The sequence below is a fragment of the Sycon ciliatum genome, chromosome 12, assembly GCF_964019385.1.
Source record: "Sycon ciliatum chromosome 12, ocSycCili1.1, whole genome shotgun sequence".
Classification (NCBI taxonomy): domain Eukaryota; kingdom Metazoa; phylum Porifera; class Calcarea; order Leucosolenida; family Sycettidae; genus Sycon; species Sycon ciliatum.
Window position 1 is genome coordinate 12687200 of NC_088654.1, and position 19967 is coordinate 12707166.

Here is a 19967-nt window from a genome sequence, read left to right on the forward strand (position 1 = left end):
GACCAACTGAAAAATGCACTCAGATCGGAAAATTCAAATTTTCACCCTGCACTTGGCAGGAGATTTCCCCGGAATGGTACGTCATACTCAAGCATGCTGCAAACCAACATTTTGCGCTTGAAACGAGCTTTCCGCTGTAGTTTGCTTGACGCCGATGCGATGAAGGAGAGTGGAATGGCGGCTGTTTGAACTTTGCTGAAGCTGTTCACGCACGGCTGCTGTTTTGGGCGGCATTATAGGCCACGCAGAGCAGAGGCTGTGCGGGCAGTTGGCTTGCGTGTGGTACTAGTCTCTTCGTCTTGGAAATACCTTTCCAACGGTGGTTAGTTTGTAAAAATCGGTGAATGTTTCACAGAGATACGAGTGAAAGTGCATGTTATTTGAAGGTACGTAAATTGTCGTACTTTCAGTGGGGTCTCAAAGGGTTAACCCTTTGAGACCCCACTGAATGTACGACAATTTACTCACCCTCAAATAACATGCACTTTCGCTTGTATCTCTACCAAAGATTCACCAATTTTTACAAACTAGCCACAGCTGGAAAGGTATTTGCAAGACGAAGCGACTAATACCACACTCAAGCCAGCTACCTGCATGGCCTCTGCTCTGCATGGCCTAGAATGCCGCTCAAAATAGCAGCCGTGCGCGAACAGCTCCAGCAAAGTTGAAACAGTGGCCATTCCGTTCTCCTTCATCACATCGGCCTTAAACAAACTACAGTAAAACATGACATTTTTATTAATTAAAGATTTCCGTGACTAGCGACCAGCTTGGTACTAACGACTACCGTGACTAACGACCAGTCTGGTACTAACGACCACTTCGCCAGGCACGGACAGTCTCACATTCAAAAAACGCTCTGTGACAAGCGACTACCTGCTGAACGCGACCAGCGACCGCCTTTTTCTTTGTCCCGAAGAGGATGTTTGACCCGTAACTAGCGACCGCGATGTAGGAAATCAATTGCTTGAAGCTCCTTCATGAAACTTTGCTGATTTTCCATGGTCCTGAAAGGATACTTTCGAGACTACAGCTGAACAAATGAGCGCAGGTCATTTTGACTGTGGAGTCGGTGTGGACTGCACTACACCTGTCCAAATTTCAAGTGCTGTCAAGAACGAACATGATGGGAAACGTCTTGGAGAGCGCACCGAGAGCGCATCGAGAGCGCTGTCTGATCGATATTACTACTCAGAGGAGAAACGATGACTGAGCGGCTCTGTCACCCCAGTCATATAGACGAATCGAGGATGGCACCAAGGAGTCCAGAAACAAAGCAGCGCTGCAAGGTCCTGATGCAGAAGGATCGCGTTCAAGAGATTAAAAAGTCACAACAAGGACAGTTGGTACGATTGATCGCATGAACAAATTTGAAGCCTAGTGCAAAATGAAACTTCCACAGCGAACGTTCGACTCCTGGCGCTTCAGAAGTAGCAACTGAATTTGATATCTGCAAAAAAATTAATCTTCTCCCTGTTTCCGTCTCTAAATGTTGTTTGATCTGAAATAAGAATGGCATTGTGCAACTCCTCCAAAATTGTATTAGCTGCATTTTGACATACGAGTCGTACATATCATATAATGGGATCCATGGTATTATGGTCGCGCGGTGCAAACCTCTAACTAAAGACCACCTGCCACTAAAGACCACTTTTGCTGGCACCAAGGGTGGTCGGTAGTTACAGGTTTTACTGTACAGCCGAAAGCTCGCTTCAAGCGCAAAGTTTTGGTATGCAGCATGCTTGAGTATGACCTTGCATTCTGGGGAAATCCCCCGCCAAGTGCAGCTTGAAATTTTTGATCGTCGTGAATTTTCAGTTTTCCTCCGACTTCGAGTCTCACCATGGCGGTATCGTACCTCCTAGAGACTTCGGATAACTTCGACGCGATAGCCAAGGTTCCTCTCGAAACGTAGATGCTTTGTTTATGAAAATCGGTGAAAGAACACCCGACTTTTCTAATTGAAGTTTAAAGGAACACCAGAGATACTTTTTTTAGGGCCACTGGGTCACAAAGGGTTAACATCAGTTCCCCAATTCTTGGAAGCGAGAAAACTACACCTGTGAGGAAGACATTGAAAACCTATGAATTGAAAAGAACCACGCACATACATAGCACCCTACCATCGGGGATCATCGTTGAAAAGTGTCAAAGAGGAAGCATGTCCCGTTTTCTGTGTGGGACTGATCAACAGTTGGTTCTACTTTCCAGAACGTCCACAAGCTCTCCTTGATCCCTGAGGGTGTTTGCGTTTAAGGATATCCGGGAAACTCAGATCAATGGACTAGGTTTCAACGGAGCTTGGCAATTCACCTACTGTATAACGGCTAACTTCAGCGTCGGTAGTATTTGAGTGATTTTAGCGAAGGGAGTGTTTTTGCTAACGTTTTGCCGCATAAATCAAAACTTTGCATGTGCAGTAAAGTACTGGTCATTTTTTTAAACTCTGAAACCCTGATCGCTAAAATATTTCAATTTATCGTGAAATTCGTCCAGATTCAGAAAATGCTAAAAAATGTACCTGCCAAAATTAGCCGTTTTCTGCCTGCATGGCAGTTTGTTGCTTCTTGTACGCACCATTCCACCTTACCAACGTTAAGTTACTGTGCTTGTCTTGATGTCTGAGCTACACTGCACATCTACAATCATGTTGTTAGCTTGACAGCTACGTGTATAACAAGGTTTATCTAATACTTTTTTTTATAGGCCTCTATTACGGGCAAATTAACACAATGGATTAAAGTGCAATACACCATACACTAGAGAAGAAATCAGAAAATGCACATGTAAAATAAAGATTTTCAAACCCAAACCAAAAAAATTTCAAATCCTTTTTTATCTAATACTAGTATTGTACTAGTATATGGCTTGAAAGTACTACATGTACGTCACAGCATAGCAGCAATTTCAAAAATTCAAAAACTGGATCTACTTGGATCCAGTTTTGTATGGATCCAAGCACATTTCAAGCGGTCTTACGCACAGCAAGGTGATATAGCCAGTAGGGACCGGCGGATTCTGCTCGAAAAGGTGGCAGATTCTGCTCGAAAAGCAGTGAAATTGGCAGAAACATACAAACCTTATGGCGGGCAATTCCTCGAATTCTGCTCCATTTCTTTATCCACATACTAAACATGCATGAAACTTACCAGAAAAGTACCGAATTCTGTCAATTTTTCTGCCGGCAGAATCCGCCGGACCCTAATAGCCAGTGAAATTGACTGGGTTGGCTAATGGGGGTGGGGTCAGAATTGATGGCGGACGAAAAGTCACACCTGCATACGACATGCGTGGGTTGCTATGCACCCATACACTGAGGCAAAAGCAAAGTCACACCTTAGTGGATCCAAAATAGAAATCTGATGTCAATTTACTACTCCCTGGCCGTTTTTGACGTCATCACTTTCATGCCCTATTGGATTATATAATGTGTACAATCATGCAGTGCAGCTCATTCACGTCCATCTAGCCAGAACGTTATCTTGATGTCCAGTAACTGTGGTCAAAGGCAATGCGAGTATTGTACAGGCAGGACATTTCGTCGGTCAATTAATTCGCCCAACCCCAAATAAAAGGAGTTCGTCCGGTTGTAAATTTCGTCCATGGATCATAAGAGTGTATTGAAAAGCTGGACAAATCGACATTAGTCCGGCATTAAATTTAGTCCAAAAGCTCCTTGGACGAAAAAGACGAAATTAAATTCCAGACGAATATTTCTGCTTGTACAGTAACTAATATTATTACTTACTTGGTACTAATATTATTACTTACTTGGTACTAATATTATTACTTACTTGGTCCCCCTGTTACATGTCATCCACCCCTATACATGTACGTCATTGTATTATGTATTATGTGCATGCGCACACCCCCCATACAGAGCACACCTTCTAACGTTATCAGCCACACAAGTCGTGATAATGCAGTGGTCAAAAGCTACGTGTTACATGTCAATGGTCATGTCATTATGCACACATTGCAGAATCTGCAAGTAATCTGCAAGTATGCCATTGTTGGTGTCGCGTGAGCTACCCCATTCCACGGGGCGCAGGACAGCATACACAGCAAGCATGCATGCATGCATGCACTCGTTCTGCAAGTGCCAGTCATAGGGTATTTTTCGCAGCCCGTTTCTACCAAAATCTGGCTCACAGTCATTTTGAATATTCATGTCGCAAGTATGCTTCAGAAAACCCCTCTCCTATACACACGATACAGTCATGTAGACTCGGTTCTTACCTGAGCGGAATGACTTCTCAAGTGCCGCTCTTCGTTGTGAAGTGGCGAATTCGCTGCACAAAGCGCCAGTCACTGTTCAAAGTAACAGTTACGCGTCCACGATTATGGGGAGCCAGCGCAGGCGCCTACTCGTGGGCCGCGCGTGCCTGATAACGTCGATGGCCTGAGCGTCACCTTTCCAGTCCCACAAACTGGGAATCGTTTTAGGCCCAGGACTTCTTTGAATGGCCGGTTCAGCCTACGTCCACGCTTTCACCAGCCCTTCTGAAATAATTCTCGAGCCGGTTACTTGCAGCGAAAGTTTGATCAAATCAAAAGAAGATGAAGCTGATCGGAGAACAGCGGGGTGATACTGAGATCAGATTCGAACGCTGCGAGTTACTTTCTGCTTTGCAGCAGACTGGTCTTCACATGATAATATGAGCCCGGTCACGTCTTGATTTGACACTCTCTGCGGCTATTCAGAACATCGCTGGGCTGAGCTGGCACAATTACAAGTCATCGCTTGACTGGTTCACGCCGATGGCCTCTGACAGCCGCTGTACTGTAGTGTAGTCGGTAGGAGCAGATAGTTGTGCTGTGATATCAGTCCCTCTGTTCTGAGCTGAATCAGCTTGCAGACCCGATGCAACTGACAGCTCGAAATCACACGCGTTGGCGTTTTTTAGAGCAGCTATCATACTCTGTGTTGAATGGAACCTGTCCAAAAAGATCGCCTTGCTCGCACTTGTTTCAGACTGTCTTTCATGATCTACTAATGCATCCTACGAATTATTTGATGCCTCAAGCACTCAGATGAGTCAGAATGAATGACCGTTTACCATCGTTACCATCAATGTAACCTTGAACGGAAGCCAAGCTGAATTGGCATCCTTCTTCTATGTAAAACGTACAGTACTATAAAGAAAAATCGAAAGTGACTTCTAGCTGCGTGCATGATGATCTGAGCTGCAAGGATCTTCATGGTGGTTGTTCGACTTACCACTTCTTGAACGTTTCAGCTTGGGCGCTCCTGGTTCTAGCACACGTGAGTGAGGTGTTCATTAAAAGTATGTGTGTAGCTGGCCTGCTGGACTTTGGCCACAGAACACTGTTTTGTTTACTAGTAGTACAATCATGACAACAATGCAATCATGTACTACGAAATCCGACCCTTGAGCGGTGCATTCACATCGCAAAGACCCAACACGGGATGGTAAAACTACGAAGATAGAGACAGCTAGAATGTGAACGCACCGCTCAGGGGGTCGGATTTCAGTTCCCAGCACCGTAGTTGTAGTAGCCCGTCACGGGTGGACGCGAGCAGTAAACGGCCTTTTATTTGTTCCTCAGACTTTATTTTTATATCACGCGCCGTGTGTGACAGAAGGTGGCTTCCGTCGTGCGCAGTTGTGTTTGGTTAGCTTACTCTGCACTGCTGCACGAGACCAGCGCTTTCCCCTATGGCCTAGCTAGCTCATGCGTGAAGGAAACTACTGCTAGTACTTAGTAGTAGCAGGGAGTCGTATAGACCCTCTATACGAGTCCCTGGTAGTAGATCTACTAGTACAATACAATTATGACTATCAATTATATTGAATGTGAGACCGTCCGTGTCTGGCGAAGTGCTCGGTAGTACCAGGCTGGTCGCTACTCACGGTGGTCGCTACTCACGGTGGTCTTTCATTACAGGTTTACTGTATCTTGTAACTTCTCAGTGTTACACCTTACGTAGTTCGTTGCGCCCACACTACACCATAATGATTATAATCATGCCATGTCAATTACAACATCAGTATCACCCTCTCCGACGAGCTTTTGATAGGCGAAACAGCTTTCAGAAGGAAAATATGTTTACCCGTGACCTATTCGTTGTTTGAAATTATACTTATTTTATATTATATAGGTGTGAGTTACATGTATGGCTACAGAGGGTAGCAATGGTCGGCTTCAGAGCACTTGGAGGAGGACAGTTAGTTTGTTGTACTAACTATAGAGAGGTTTTTTAAGACTTTCAGCGAAAGACAACACGTCAACATACTGTCTTGCCCATTTTCTGTTGCATTTTTCATAGCTTGGCCCGCACGGTTCATGTTGATTCCGAGACCGGAATGGTCGGAGAAGAGCGCTGGGCCTGACCAGCACAGCTCTTGTAACACCTACTATACTCCCTTGTTGTGTTTGTATTATTTTGTCGGTGTCCCTTTCATTATCTCCATTATTTTTGTAGGGATGTGCACGTAGCATATTTTGTATTGTACAGTGAACATGTACATGTACATGTATAATGTAGGTGCAAAAAAATTGCACTGTCCATTAATTCACGCCATACAGTGCTGGTTCAGCGGTTGTAGCAGGATATATTAATATTAACACGGTCCAGTTGATTGGGTTAGGGCTGCAAACTCTTATAGGAAAATGACAGAGAACGTTTCAATGCCCGCTTCGCTAATACTCTGACAGCCTAATAAAAAAGTCAAGCGAGTCAATATCGCTAAAAAGGGATTAAAACTGCTCCATTGCAGCACAGTCATTTTTGATCGTCTCGTTCATTACGACAATGCGGGGAACACCAGCCGAATCTCTCCGCTTGCAGATGACATACCTACGAGACACACACGCAACAAGAAAACAGATAATATGCACCGGGGCCACGTTTTCCGTGTTGTATCCTCGCAGTAAAAGGAATGAATGAGGAGGTATTGTTGTATTGAGCACTGTCACGAGCAACTACAACTCCCTCCGAGTAGGAACGAATGAGGTATAAGTAGATAGACCTTGGCTGATTATGCCGGCAGAACAATTGTCAGATTGTGGTGCTTTTCTGATATGTTCTATGCATGTGTTTATGCATGTGTATATGCATATACACAACATGTGGAAATTAGAGGCCACGTGCCTCGTACTGCTCTTCTCTCTCCGAAACTCAACACTTGCAAGCCAGATATAAAAAAATCATCAGTCACACCACCAGGACTCGAACCAGGGACCTGGCTATTCGCGAGCAATGCTTTAACCAGCTGGGCTACAGTATGACTCTGATCGACAGTGATGTCAAATCAATCCTGCTTCGATCAATCCATATCTGGCTTGCATCATACTGACAACTCACAATTAACTTGCAAATGAAAAAATGAAAAAAAGAGAAAGAAAGAAAAACAAAGTGATAACACATAACAGCCGTACATGATTTCACCTAGAACACTATCGGGCAAGCTTGGCCACACCAAACACGACCCGCTACCTGAAAGATTTCAGCCTATTTATACTATCTTTCTGTAAGCAAATTAGGCTTGTACAAAACGCTGATAAATGAATGAAAAAATACGTTCAGAGTGTGGCAATAATTCTTATCAATAATGATACATGTACATGTATAATATATAACCCCTACATAGCAGACTCAGCGGAGGACGTTCAGGTTGGTTGTAACTCTGAGTTTCATGCCGCTAGGCAATCATCAGACAACTGATACTCGGGTCTACCCAACAGTATGCTTATAAACACATAGGGCCACCAGCATAACCCAATTTAGCGCTAAATCTGGTGTGAGGTATGGGGAGAAAGCTGGCGTGGGCCAAGGCGCGACAGTGGAAGTGCTAGGAGGGTGGCGGGCAACAGGCAAGTGTGAGCATGAAAGCGCGGAAAGAGGCGATGGGGAGGCAGTGTACAGCAGATGGGTGGAGGTGCCAGGAGGGTGGCGGGCAATGGGCCAGTGAGATCGCTACAAGTAGGGAGTCGTTTGGTGATGGGCAGGCGTGAGCAGAGTGGCATCGCCAACACCAGGCCAAGGGATTGTGTTATTAATAATAATGGGTGCTCAGGCAAAGTGCAGTATAGTACTTGGTCAGTTCATTTGATAGGTGTGAAATTTGCGAGGCGGAACTTAAGGGCTTTCATGTGTTCCTGGCCTAAGGAAAATGATCGCTTATCTGGAAGTTTGTCCGCATGCTCCTCAGCCTCAGCTCGGATCTTTGCTGCGCATATTGATTGTTGGGCCTCTAATGTTGGCGTAAAACTTAATAACTTTCGATAAAACAATTCAAGCTCGGTCATGATAACTTCTTTTTTATTTGATGTAGGGGGAACGCCAAAATCAGTGCCACGGCAAAGGAGCTCTTTCTGCACGTCTGCAGTCAATTCCAATGGTGTGAAGTTTATTGCTGTCTCCACCGTTTTTACATTGCATGAATAAAGTACAACAATGTCGGTTCAGCTAGTTCTATTGATTGCGGTTATCAAATTATTATTATTATTATTATTATTATTATTAACTGGTTTGAGGGAAAGAGACATTATTATTATCATTATTATTATTAAGTAGTGGTTGCGACTTCGGCGATAATTTGTAAGAAAGGGTTTGCTCCCCACACCGGAGCTCGCGCTATTCCGCCGACTTTACTTGACACTTGACTGACTCACGACTGCCATCCAGAGCACACGAGAAGTCCATCGAACCTTCGACTCGGCAAACCTGCAAGAAAGCACCACTCCCTGCTCAATACACAGTGTTTCGGGGAATTCACCCCTCATCAGTTGAGCTTGCGTAGGCTGAGGAAGATTGTGCCTGAAGAGCACCACTTATATAGTGCTCTCCAGGCACAAACATCACCAGGGATACAAACTTACAGAGACGCTCCGTTTTCAGCGCGACAAACACCTCGTGAACACCAGATAGCAGCGTGAGTCAGTGTCGCTCCTGGACGGTGAGACAGACGTCGAGGACCCTCGGTCATTCGCAACGCTGTCACCTCCAAACCAACTAGTCGCAAGCCCGCGCTGGGCACAACAGTACGAAGTAGTGGTTGCGACTTCGGCGATAATTTGTAAGAAAGGGTTTGCTCCCCACACCGGAGCTCGCGCTATTCCGCCGACTTTACTTGACACTTGACTGACTCACGACTGCCATCCAGAGCACACGAGAAGTCCATCGAACCTTCGACTCGGCAAACCTGCAAGAAAGCACCACTCCCTGCTCAATACACAGTGTTTCGGGGAATTCAACCTCATCAGTTGAGCTTGCGTAGGCTGAGGAAGATTGTGCCTGAAGAGCACCACTTATATAGTGCTCTCCAGGCACAAACATCACCAGGGATACAAAATTACAGAGACGCTCCGTTTTCAGCGCGACAAACACCTCGTGAACACCAGATAGCAGCGTGAGTCAGTGTCGCTCCTGGACGGTGAGACAGACGTCGAGGACCCTCGGTCATTCGCAACGCTGTCACCTCCAAACCAACTAGTCGCAAGCCCGCGCTGGGCACAACAGTACGAAGTAGTGGTTGCGACTTCGGCGATAATTTGTAAGAAAGGGTTTGCTCCCCACACCGGAGCTCGCGCTATTCCGCCGACTTTACTTGACACTTGTCTTGACTGACTCACGACTGCCATCCAGAGCACACGAGAAGTCCATCGAACCTTCGACTCGGCAAACCTGCAAGAAAGCACCACTCCCTGCTCAATACACAGTGTTTCGGGGAATTCACCCCTCATCAGTTGAGCTTGAGTAGGCTGAGGAATATTGTGCCTGAAGAGCACCACTTATATAGTGCTCTCCAGGCACAAACATCACCAGGGATACAAACTTAGAGAGACGCTCCGTTTTCAGCGCGACAAACACCTCGTGAACACCAGATAGCAGCGTGAGTCAGTGTCGCTCCTGGACGGTGAGACAGACGTCGAGGACCCTCGGTCATTCGCAACGCTGTCACCTCCAAACCAACTAGTCGCAAGCCCGCGCTGGGCACAACAGTACGAAGTAGTGGTTGCGACTTCGGCGATAATTTGTAAGAAAGGGTTTGCTCCCCACACCGGAGCTCGCGCTATTCCGCCGACTTTACTTGACACTTGTCTTGACTGACTCACGACTGCCATCCAGAGCACACGAGAAGTCCATCGAACCTTCGACTCGGCAAACCTGCAAGAAAGCACCACTCCCTGCTCAATACACAGTGTTTCGGGGAATTCACCCCTCATCAGTTGAGCTTGAGTAGGCTGAGGAAGATTGTGCCTGAAGAGCACCACTTATATAGTGCTCTCCAGGCACAAACATCACCAGGGATACAAACTTAGAGAGACGCTCCGTTTTCAGCGCGACAAACACCTCGTGAACACCAGATAGCAGCGTGAGTCAGTGTCGCTCCTGGACGGTGAGACAGACGTCGAGGACCCTCGGTCATTCGCAACGCTGTCACCTCCAAACCAACTAGTCGCAAGCCCGCGCTGGGCACAACAGTACGAAGTAGTGGTTGCGACTTCGGCGATAATTTGTAAGAAAGGGTTTGCTCCCCACACCGGAGCTCGCGCTATTCCGCCGACTTTACTTGACACTTGTCTTGACTGACTCACGACTGCCATCCAGAGCACACGAGAAGTCCATCGAACCTTCGACTCGGCAAACCTGCAAGAAAGCACCACTCCCTGCTCAATACACAGTGTTTCGGGGAATTCACCCCTCATCAGTTGAGCTTGAGTAGGCTGAGGAAGATTGTGCCTGAAGAGCACCACTTATATAGTGCTCTCCAGGCACAAACATCACCAGGGATACAAACTTAGAGAGACGCTCCGTTTTCAGCGCGACAAACACCTCGTGAACACCAGATAGCAGCGTGAGTCAGTGTCGCTCCTGGACGGTGAGACAGACGTCGAGGACCCTCGGTCATTCGCAACGCTGTCACCTCCAAACCAACTAGTCGCAAGCCCGCGCTGGGCACAACAGTACGAAGTAGTGGTTGCGACTTCGGCGATAATTTTTAAGAAAGGGTTTGCTCCCCACACCGGAGCTCGCGCTATTCCGCCGACTTTACTTGACACTTGTCTTGACTGACTCACGACTGCCATCCAGAGCACACGAGAAGTCCATCGAACCTTCGACTCGGCAAACCTGCAAGAAAGCACCACTCCCTGCTCAATACACAGTGTTTCGGGGAATTCACCCCTCATCAGTTCGGCTTGAGTAGGCTGAGGAAGATTGTGCCTGAAGAGCACCACTTATATAGTGCTCACCGTCCAGGAGCGACACTGACTCACGCTGCTATCTGGTGTTCACGAGGTGTTTGTCGCGCTGAAAACGGAGCGTCTCTCTAAGTTTGTATCCCTGGTGATGTTTGTGCCTGGAGAGCACTATATAAGTGGTGCTCTTCAGGCACAATCTTCCTCAGCCTACTCAAGCTCAACTGATGAGGGGTGAATTCCCCGAAACACTGTGTATTGAGCAGGGAGTGGTGCTTTCTTGCAGGTTTGCCGAGTCGAAGGTTCGATGGACTTCTCGTGTGCTCTGGATGGCAGTCGTGAGTCAGTCAAGACAAGTGTCAAGTAAAGTCGGCGGAATAGCGCGAGCTCCGGTGTGGGGAGCAAACCCTTTCTTACAAATTATCGCCGAAGTCGCAACCACTACTTCGTACTGTTGTGCCCAGCGCGGGCTTGCGACTAGTTGGTTTGGAGGTGACAGCGTTGCGAATGACCGAGGGTCCTCGACGTCTGTCTCACCGTCCAGGAGCGACACTGACTCACGCTGCTATCTGGTGTTCACGAGGTGTTTGTCACGCTGAAAACGGAGCGTCTCTGTAAGTTTGTATCCCTGGTGATGTTTGTGCCTGGAGAGCACTATATAAGTGGTGCTCTTCAGGCACAATCTTCCTCAGCCTACTCAAGCTCAACTGATGAGGGGTGAATTCCCCGAAACACTGTGTATTGAGCAGGGAGTGGTGCTTTCTTGCAGGTTTGCCGAGTCGAAGGTTCGATGGACTTCTCGTGTGCTCTGGATGGCAGTCGTGAGTCAGTCAAGACAAGTGTCAAGTAAAGTCGGCGGAATAGCGCGAGCTCCGGTGTGGGGAGCAAACCCTTTCTTACAAATTATCGCCGAAGTCGCAACCACTACTTCGTACTGTTGTGCCCAGCGCGGGCTTGCGACTAGTTGGTTTGGAGGTGACAGCGTTGCGAATGACCGAGGGTCCTCGACGTCTGTCTCACCGTCCAGGAGCGACACTGACTCACGCTGCTATCTGGTGTTCACGAGGTGTTTGTCGCGCTGAAAACGGAGCGTCTCTGTAAGTTTGTATCCCTGGTGATGTTTGTGCCTGGAGAGCACTATATAAGTGGTGCTCTTCAGGCACAATCTTCCTCAGCCTACGCAAGCTCAACTGATGAGGGGTGAATTCCCCGAAACACTGTGTATTGAGCAGGGCGTGGTGCTTTCTTGCAGGTTTGCCGAGTCGAAGGTTCGATGGACTTCTCGTGTGCTCTGGATGGCAGTCGTGAGTCAGTCAAGACAAGTGTCAAGTAAAGTCGGCGGAATAGCGCGAGCTCCGGTGTGGGGAGCAAACCCTTTCTTACAAATTATCGCCGAAGTCGCAACCACTACTTCGTACTGTTGTGCCCAGCGCGGGCTTGCGACTAGTTGGTTTGGAGGTGACAGCGTTGCGAATGACCGAGGGTCCTCGACGTCTGTCTCACCGTCCAGGAGCGACACTGACTCACGCTGCTATCTGGTGTTCACGAGGTGTTTGTCGCGCTGAAAACGGAGCGTCTCTGTAAGTTTGTATCCCTGGTGATGTTTGTGCCTGGAGAGCACTATATAAGTGGTGCTCTTCAGGCACAATCTTCCTCAGCCTACGCAAGCTCAACTGATGAGGGGTGAATTCCCCGAAACACTGTGTATTGAGCAGGGAGTGGTGCTTTCTTGCAGGTTTGCCGAGTCGAAGGTTCGATGGACTTCTCGTGTGCTCTGGATGGCAGTCGTGAGTCAGTCAAGTGTCAAGTAAAGTCGGCGGAATAGCGCGAGCTCCGGTGTGGGGAGCAAACCCTTTCTTACAAATTATTATCATTATTATTTTAATTGAGTCTGTGGGGATTGCCCTATTAAAATATGAATAAAATAATAATTTCAGAACTAAATATTGCGACAGAGCTTTCGGCCATATTTTCAATTCATTGCATTTCCAACTCATCACAACCACGCGGCTCTTCAGCCGAACCGTACAGACACCAGCAAGGACACTTCCGTTGAGAGATAATATTGCTCCACGCCTCTAGACAGCTGTTTCGATCCCTGTCGGAGCTCATCAGTAGAGGATGATAATGATGATAATGGAGGAAGGATCATTCTTATACACCAGAAATGGCGCAAGTGCGCGCTTTCCACATAATATATCAATGGCGTACGCAAGCTGCTAAAATGGTGAAGTGTGAGAACAGCGATAAATAATCATAGTACGCGCTCATTGGTGGAGAAACACACCACACAAGCGACGAAAATCTCACGCGGAATACTGATGCCAATGGAAAGTACATGTATGTTGTTTATTACAGACTTTTCCCGTTTGTCTTTTTCCCTCAAACTAGTGAAGATTTTATGACTTGGGGCTCCCCGCGTGCTAGAGTGTACGTGAAGTGTGTGGGTACAGTGAGGGCTGCGTCCCACCATGAACTTTTTTGATAAGAAAAATAATAAGGCACCCATTTTGATCCAGGGGATGGCCCAGGCCTGGTAAAAAACGAAAAAGAAGTTAAGAGAATTGCAAAGCAGAGCTGGAGTGCAGCCGCCCAATAGCGGACTGAAAACTACTAGTAGTAGGATGAAAAGAGCACAGACGAAGCCAATACAGACAAAACCAGAGGCAAATGGTATCAAATGCGAATGCCCGCCTCAGCAACTGCCAAGGTGGGAGGTGAGTCCAACTGCACCGGCCGAAGATTCCGGGATCGGCGCAAACACATCACGCTGGACCGGAGTAGGGCAAAACTCAATTTGCATCGAACCCAAGACATAACACAGCTGTATGCTTCTCCAGTCTTCGCGGCTTGAAGAGAAGCTATCCGCTTGTAGAGCGACTCCGCGTGTTTGCCCAAACCACCAGTGGTAGAGAATATGGCCGGAACAAACGACGAATGCTCTATGTCGCGGACACGTTGCTCGTAGCAGCGCCGCTTCTCCTTCTCGTGCTTGGTGTAGCAGGAAGCAATGGAGGTGGCGCGGTTTGAGGTCGCATGAGGATTGAAAACCCTCACATCGATGAAGGTGCGCTCAAACCGGCCACCCCAGATGCCACTTGCCGCAACGTCGAGACGGGCCTGCTCAGTCTGGATAGCGGTGCGATACCGGAACTGCTCCCCAGTGACCGGCTGCAGGTGGGGCTCCACGGAGACATTGTGAGCCACTCGCTTCAGCATATGGGCAGTGAGGTCACGCACCTCATTGTGCCGCACCGACGGAAACCCCCCTGTGGGGCAAGACAAAGCGTGAGCGACTGAAAATGTGGCTCCACAGCTGCAAGATGATGGCAGTCGCTGTGGAAGCCAGCCGTAGCGCAAGTGGATTCCGTCGCGGAACTCACCCTTGGTGAGGGTCATGCCATGCCGCTTCAAGGGTCGACAGGTCAGCCAGGAAGAAGCTCCCTTCTCTGACGCTAGCGCAATGACCCGCTGCAACTCAGTATCCACAGATGAGGAAAGAAGCACAGCATCAGCCCGAACCGAGGCGTCAACTGTGTTCTTCGCTTGCTTCTTGGCAGCGCGTACATCGTCAATGGCGGTGCCTAATTCCATATCTTGGACCAAGATACGGCTTGTCAGGGGCGCGGTGATGTCTCGAGAAGACTGATATTGGGAGGCTCGCGACGATGGGTGGGGCAGCCCGAGACCGCCGAAGCGACACGGAAGAGCAAGGAGGCTGCGCTCCTGGGTATTCACCGGTCGTCCCAGAAGGGCAGGGATCAGCATGTTGGCCACAGCATCATCAAGTGGAAGCAGGTGTTCATCCATAGCTGGCATGCCTCGGCAGAGAAAGGTCCACTTACTCTGTAGGCCATGGGTGTACGCGGCATACGCAGCTTGAGGCTGAGAGTGGGCATAGTCACTCAGCCGTTGGACCTGTGCGACCCACTCCTCAACCTTCTGCTGCACGTGCTGCGTGGCGAACGCGGATGACCCGATGGCTGCACCAAGGTAGCGGCATCCATCTGCCTGGATGGAAACACCAGTACCAGCGAAAATCCGGATGGCCTCGTCGAGGAGTGGGGGCTTGACCACTAGGACAGACTTAGCTGGATTTGGGAAGTAGCCATATTTGGGGCCCTTCTCCGTCAGCTGATCCCACCACACTCGGACGCTCTTCAGCTTGCCACCAGATCCGGCATCATCTGCATACCATGCCTGTACGGCTCCTTCTGTTGCAACAGCTTTCATAAGTGGGATGATGCCAATGGCATACATCGCCATGGCGACGGGGTCGCCCTGTTTGGTACCCTCACATGACAAGATCTTCTCGCCGCCGACGAAGAGGCTAGCGGGCTTTCGGTAGGTGTTGATCACGAGTTTGGCGAGTGATGGGCATAGGTGCTGGATGTTACGGAGGCACACTTCGCGATTTAGGCAGTTAAACGCGTTGGTGGCGTCAGCCAGAAGAATGGCTTCAGTGGAAGGGTCATCAAATACGTCGCACATCGCATGGATTGCCGCCTCTATGCCGCTATCTTGCCCCGCACATAGCTGGAGACTGCCAGCAGCTTCCATGATTTCGGGGCGGATCACCTCGAGGATGGCCTTCCCCACTATGCGCCGCAAGACTTCCCCGATGCCTATTGGCCTGACTCCAGGGCATTTGTCGAGTGGAATCAGCCTGCATGCAGTGTAGGCGTCTAGTGACGCCGGGTCCACGTACGTAGTAGCGAGACGACGAGCACACTTGGCCATAGCGTCACAGAGTTGGTCCGATGTATCGGCAAAGGATGTGCACATGTGCCGCCAAGAGGCAGCATCCACCCCGGAGGGACCGGCAGCTCCTTGGGTGTGCAGGGCGGCCTTGCGTAGTACGTCTCGGTTGAGTGACTCAAAGCGTACAGGGTGGGGAGGCACGGGTGCCTGGCCCTGAAGCAATGCTTCCGCATGAGGAGGCTGCGCCTCCGGGTGCTTGGCCTTGAGGAGATCCCGAACGGTGCTTCCATTGATGGAGTCATCCAGGTCCAGCACTCCTCCACGACCACCATCTGCCAGCATGTGGGTGGCGGACCTCAGTTTCCCATTGGTCACGAGGTTTGCAAAGTCTCTGGCTTCATCGGCCCTGCTTTTCGGGGATGACGCGTGTGCTCGCAGGAGGTGCTGGATAGTGCGGCATTCGTAGAGCAGCTCGTCAAGCTCACCACGATTCCAGAGGTCAAGGCGCGCCTGGAGACGCTTAGAGAATGACTGTGACGAGGATGCATGGGGTTGTTGTAGGAGCAGTTGCTGGAATACCAAAGCAATTTTGATTGCGGGCTGCGTCCCACCCGCCTGTGTGGATTCACAGGAAGTGTGAGTTACGAAGTCTGAGGAAAATAATGAACGGTCTCTGCTGGGATGACGACTACACCATAGATCAGTGGTTAGAGCATCGCTGGCTACAAGCGAGGGTCCCTGGTTCGAGTCCTGGTGGTGACAGTTAATATTATTTTTTCTCCAGACTTTTCCCGTTTGTCTCATTCCCTCAAAACCAGTTAATATTTTAAGACTTGGGGCTCCCCGCGTGCTAGTTTGTACGTGAAGTGTGTGGGTACAGTGAGGGTTGCGTCCCACCCGCCTGTGTGGATTCACAGGAAGTGTGAGTTACGAAGTCTGAGGAAAATGTTGAACCGTCTCCGCTGGGATGACGACTACAATATAGCTCAGTGGTTAGAGCATCGCTGGCTACAAGCGAGGGTCCCTGGTTCGAGCCCTGGTGGTGACAGTCAATTTTTTCTCCAGACTTTTCCCGTTTGTCTCATTCCCTCAAAACCAGTTAATAATAATAATAATAATAATAATAATAATGATCAGTCGGGGAAGTGAACTGCCTGAAAAGAGAAAAAAACGCCAGACCCACCATGACTCGAACCTGGGACCCTGCTTGTCATGAGCAATGCTCTAACCACTGAGTTATGGGACCAGGCTGAACCTAGAAGGCGCTGACAAGTTTTTCACTCCAAAGGCAGCTCACAACACGTGCCACACATACTGATGGCACTTGGGTCTTTTTCCCTCCCCCAGGAGACCAACCACGGTCAGTTTCTGGAAACTACCAGAGGTGAAAGAAAGTGATTAAATTTGGAAAGGATTGGGAGAACTTCAAATTCAAATGATCAGTCGGGGAAGTGAACTGCCTGAAAAGAGAAAAAAACGCCAGACCCACCAGGACTCGAACCTGGGACCCTGCTTGTCATGAGCAATGCTCTAACCACTGAGCTATGGGACCAGGCTGAACCTAGAAGGCGCTGACAAGTTTTTCACTCCAAAGGCAGCTCACAACACGTGCCACACATACTGCCACACATACAGTATGTGTGGCACGTGTTGTGAGCTGCCTTTGGAGTGAAAAACTTGTCAGCGCCTTCTAGGTTCAGCCTGGTCCCATAGCTCAGTGGTTAGAGCATTGCTCATGACAAGCAGGGTCCCAGGTTCGAGTCCTGGTGGGTCTGGCGTTTTTTTCTCTTTTCAGGCTGTTCACTTCCCCGACTGATCCTTTGAATTTGAAGTTCTCCCAATCCTTTCCAAATTTGATCACTTTCTTTCACCTCTGGTAGTTTCCAGAAACTGACCGTGGTTGGTCCCCTGGGGGAGGGAAAAAAGACCCAAGTGCCATCAGTATGTGTGGCACGTGTTGTGAGCTGCCTTTGGAGTGAAAAACTTGTCAGCGCCTTCTGGGTTCAGCCTGGTCCCATAGCTCAGTGGTTAGAGCATTGCTCATGACAAGCAGGGTTCCAGGTTCGAGTCCTGGTGGGTCTGGCGTTTTTTTCTCTTTTCAGGCTGTTCACTTCCCCGACTGATCCTTTGAATTTGAAGTTCTCCCAATCCTTTCCAAATTTGATCACTTTCTTTCACCTCTGGTAGTTTCCAGAAACTGACCGTGGTTGGTCCCCTGGGGGAGGGAAAAAGACCCAAGTGCCATCAGTATGTGTGGCACGTGTTGTGAGCTGCCTTTGGAGTGAAAAACTTGTCAGCGCCTTCTGGGTTCAGCCTGGTCCCATAGCTCAGTGGTTAGAGCATTGCTCATGACAAGCAGGGTTCCAGGTTCGAGTCCTGGTGGGTCTGGCGTTTTTTTCTCTTTTCAGGCAGTTCACTTCCCCGACTGATCATTTGAATTTGAAGTTCTCCCAATCCTTTCCAAATAATAATAATAATAATAATATTAACTGGTTTTTGAGGGAAAGAGACAAACGGGAAAAGTCTGAAGAAAAATTGACTGCCACCACCAGGACTCGAACCAGGGACCCTCGCTTGTAGCCAGCGATGCTCTAACCACTGAGCTATGGTGTAGTCGTCATCCCAGCAGAGGCCGTTCAATAATAATAGCTCATAATAATAATAATAAATTTTGTATAATAGAGGTTAAGTTTGACAACACTCGTCTTGAAATGCTGCTTTCAACACTAAACATGCATGCATGGGAAAGAGTATCACGAGGGGAAAAGGTCTTCTAGCTTTTCATTCTGTGTGTGATTATTGTGAGGTTTTGTGTGAAATTTTAATTTTCGGCTATCACATTTCGTTAATTTCTTACTTTTTAGACGGGGTCGATGGATGCGGGCATGATGAGACGAGCGCGGAGACTGGACATGACGTACAAGCACACACCTCCGCCCCTCAAGTTCCAGTCGTTCCGATGTAAGCGATATCCTGGGATGTTCAACAGGGAATCTGATACTGAGCTGTCTAGCCAGGTTTCATTAATTGACATGATGTGAATTTTATTGGCATGCAGGATATGATGGATTTCATGAACTTTGTTTCGTAGACTGCAGATGTTTATATGAGCAACTTTGAGGACGGCGCGGTTGTCTGGCTGGGGGCTCCCTGATATGTCCTATTGGGCAGACAGCAGATCCTGGATGGCATTGTCAGAAAGAGGTGTCTCTTTGTCATCCAATATGACGTCATAAGGCAGAGAGCACTTGACCTTTTTGGCTCGAAGTTGTTTAAACTTTGGTAGTACGTACTGCCTTCCGCTTATCCGCATATGCCTAGTAAGGTCACTGTTTCCGAACACAGTGTTCTCCACCTTGTTTCATGCTGTCAAACCAACAACAGGCAAGAGATACGGTCCAAGTGTAGTCTTGAAAACATGTTCTCCTTGACTCGAGTGCAGGTAGTTGCTTTTACAATGAGCACGTAACGCTGGGTGTTATAATGTGCTTTTGGTTTACGTGCTGTGAGTGCGGCCTTGTGTTCAGGGACTACCGGCGTACCGGTCTATGTGTAGAGCCTGAGGGCACCTAAGTCCTTGCTTGTTGTGCAGTTATGGTAGACTAGCACAACTGCAAACCACGACAGTACTAATACTTGAGAACGGTTTTATTCACAACACCAATCGCGTGAAACCATGGAGTGAGAGTCAAACTCAAAGCAAAAAGACTACGTGAGTTTCCATGTGAACGTCAGCATACTAAGTACTCGATTTCGACCCTCCGCATTGTAATTGGCGCTCCTCGCGTCACGGTCCGTCATGACGTCATGTTGCTAATGGTCACTAGCACTGTCCAGTCACTCCAGTGTGTACCCGGTAGTCAGTATGACAATGATCATACTCAGAGGTGCCGCTGGTTCACATGCTGATGTATTATGTACGACTACTACTAAGAAATAAGAACCCAAAGTGGGCCACACACACCCGCGCGCGCATACACACGCACGCACGCACACACACGGAGCGGAGTTGGTAACTGCTTGTCATGCGCTGAAACTGAAAGGCCATCATTATCATTGATCTTGTCAGGGCACATAATCATTGCAGAGAGCGAATT

At 48.5% G+C, this 19967-nt stretch overlaps 1 protein-coding gene across 2 annotated transcripts in view; it reads right to left on the reverse strand.

Moving 5' to 3' along the window:
- LOC135828284 (scavenger receptor cysteine-rich type 1 protein M130-like) overlaps nucleotides 1-4724 on the reverse strand; it is a 20299-nt gene extending 15575 nt beyond the window's left edge. Inside the window, exon 1 of one of the 2 annotated variants that reach the window (XM_065340734.1) lies at nucleotides 4240-4724. The gene's annotated coding sequence lies outside the window, so the exon portion shown is untranslated. The remainder of the gene's footprint in view (nucleotides 1-4239) is intronic. The other variant, XM_065340735.1, reaches the window with a different exon arrangement.
- Nucleotides 4725-19967: the final 15243 nt, after the last annotated feature.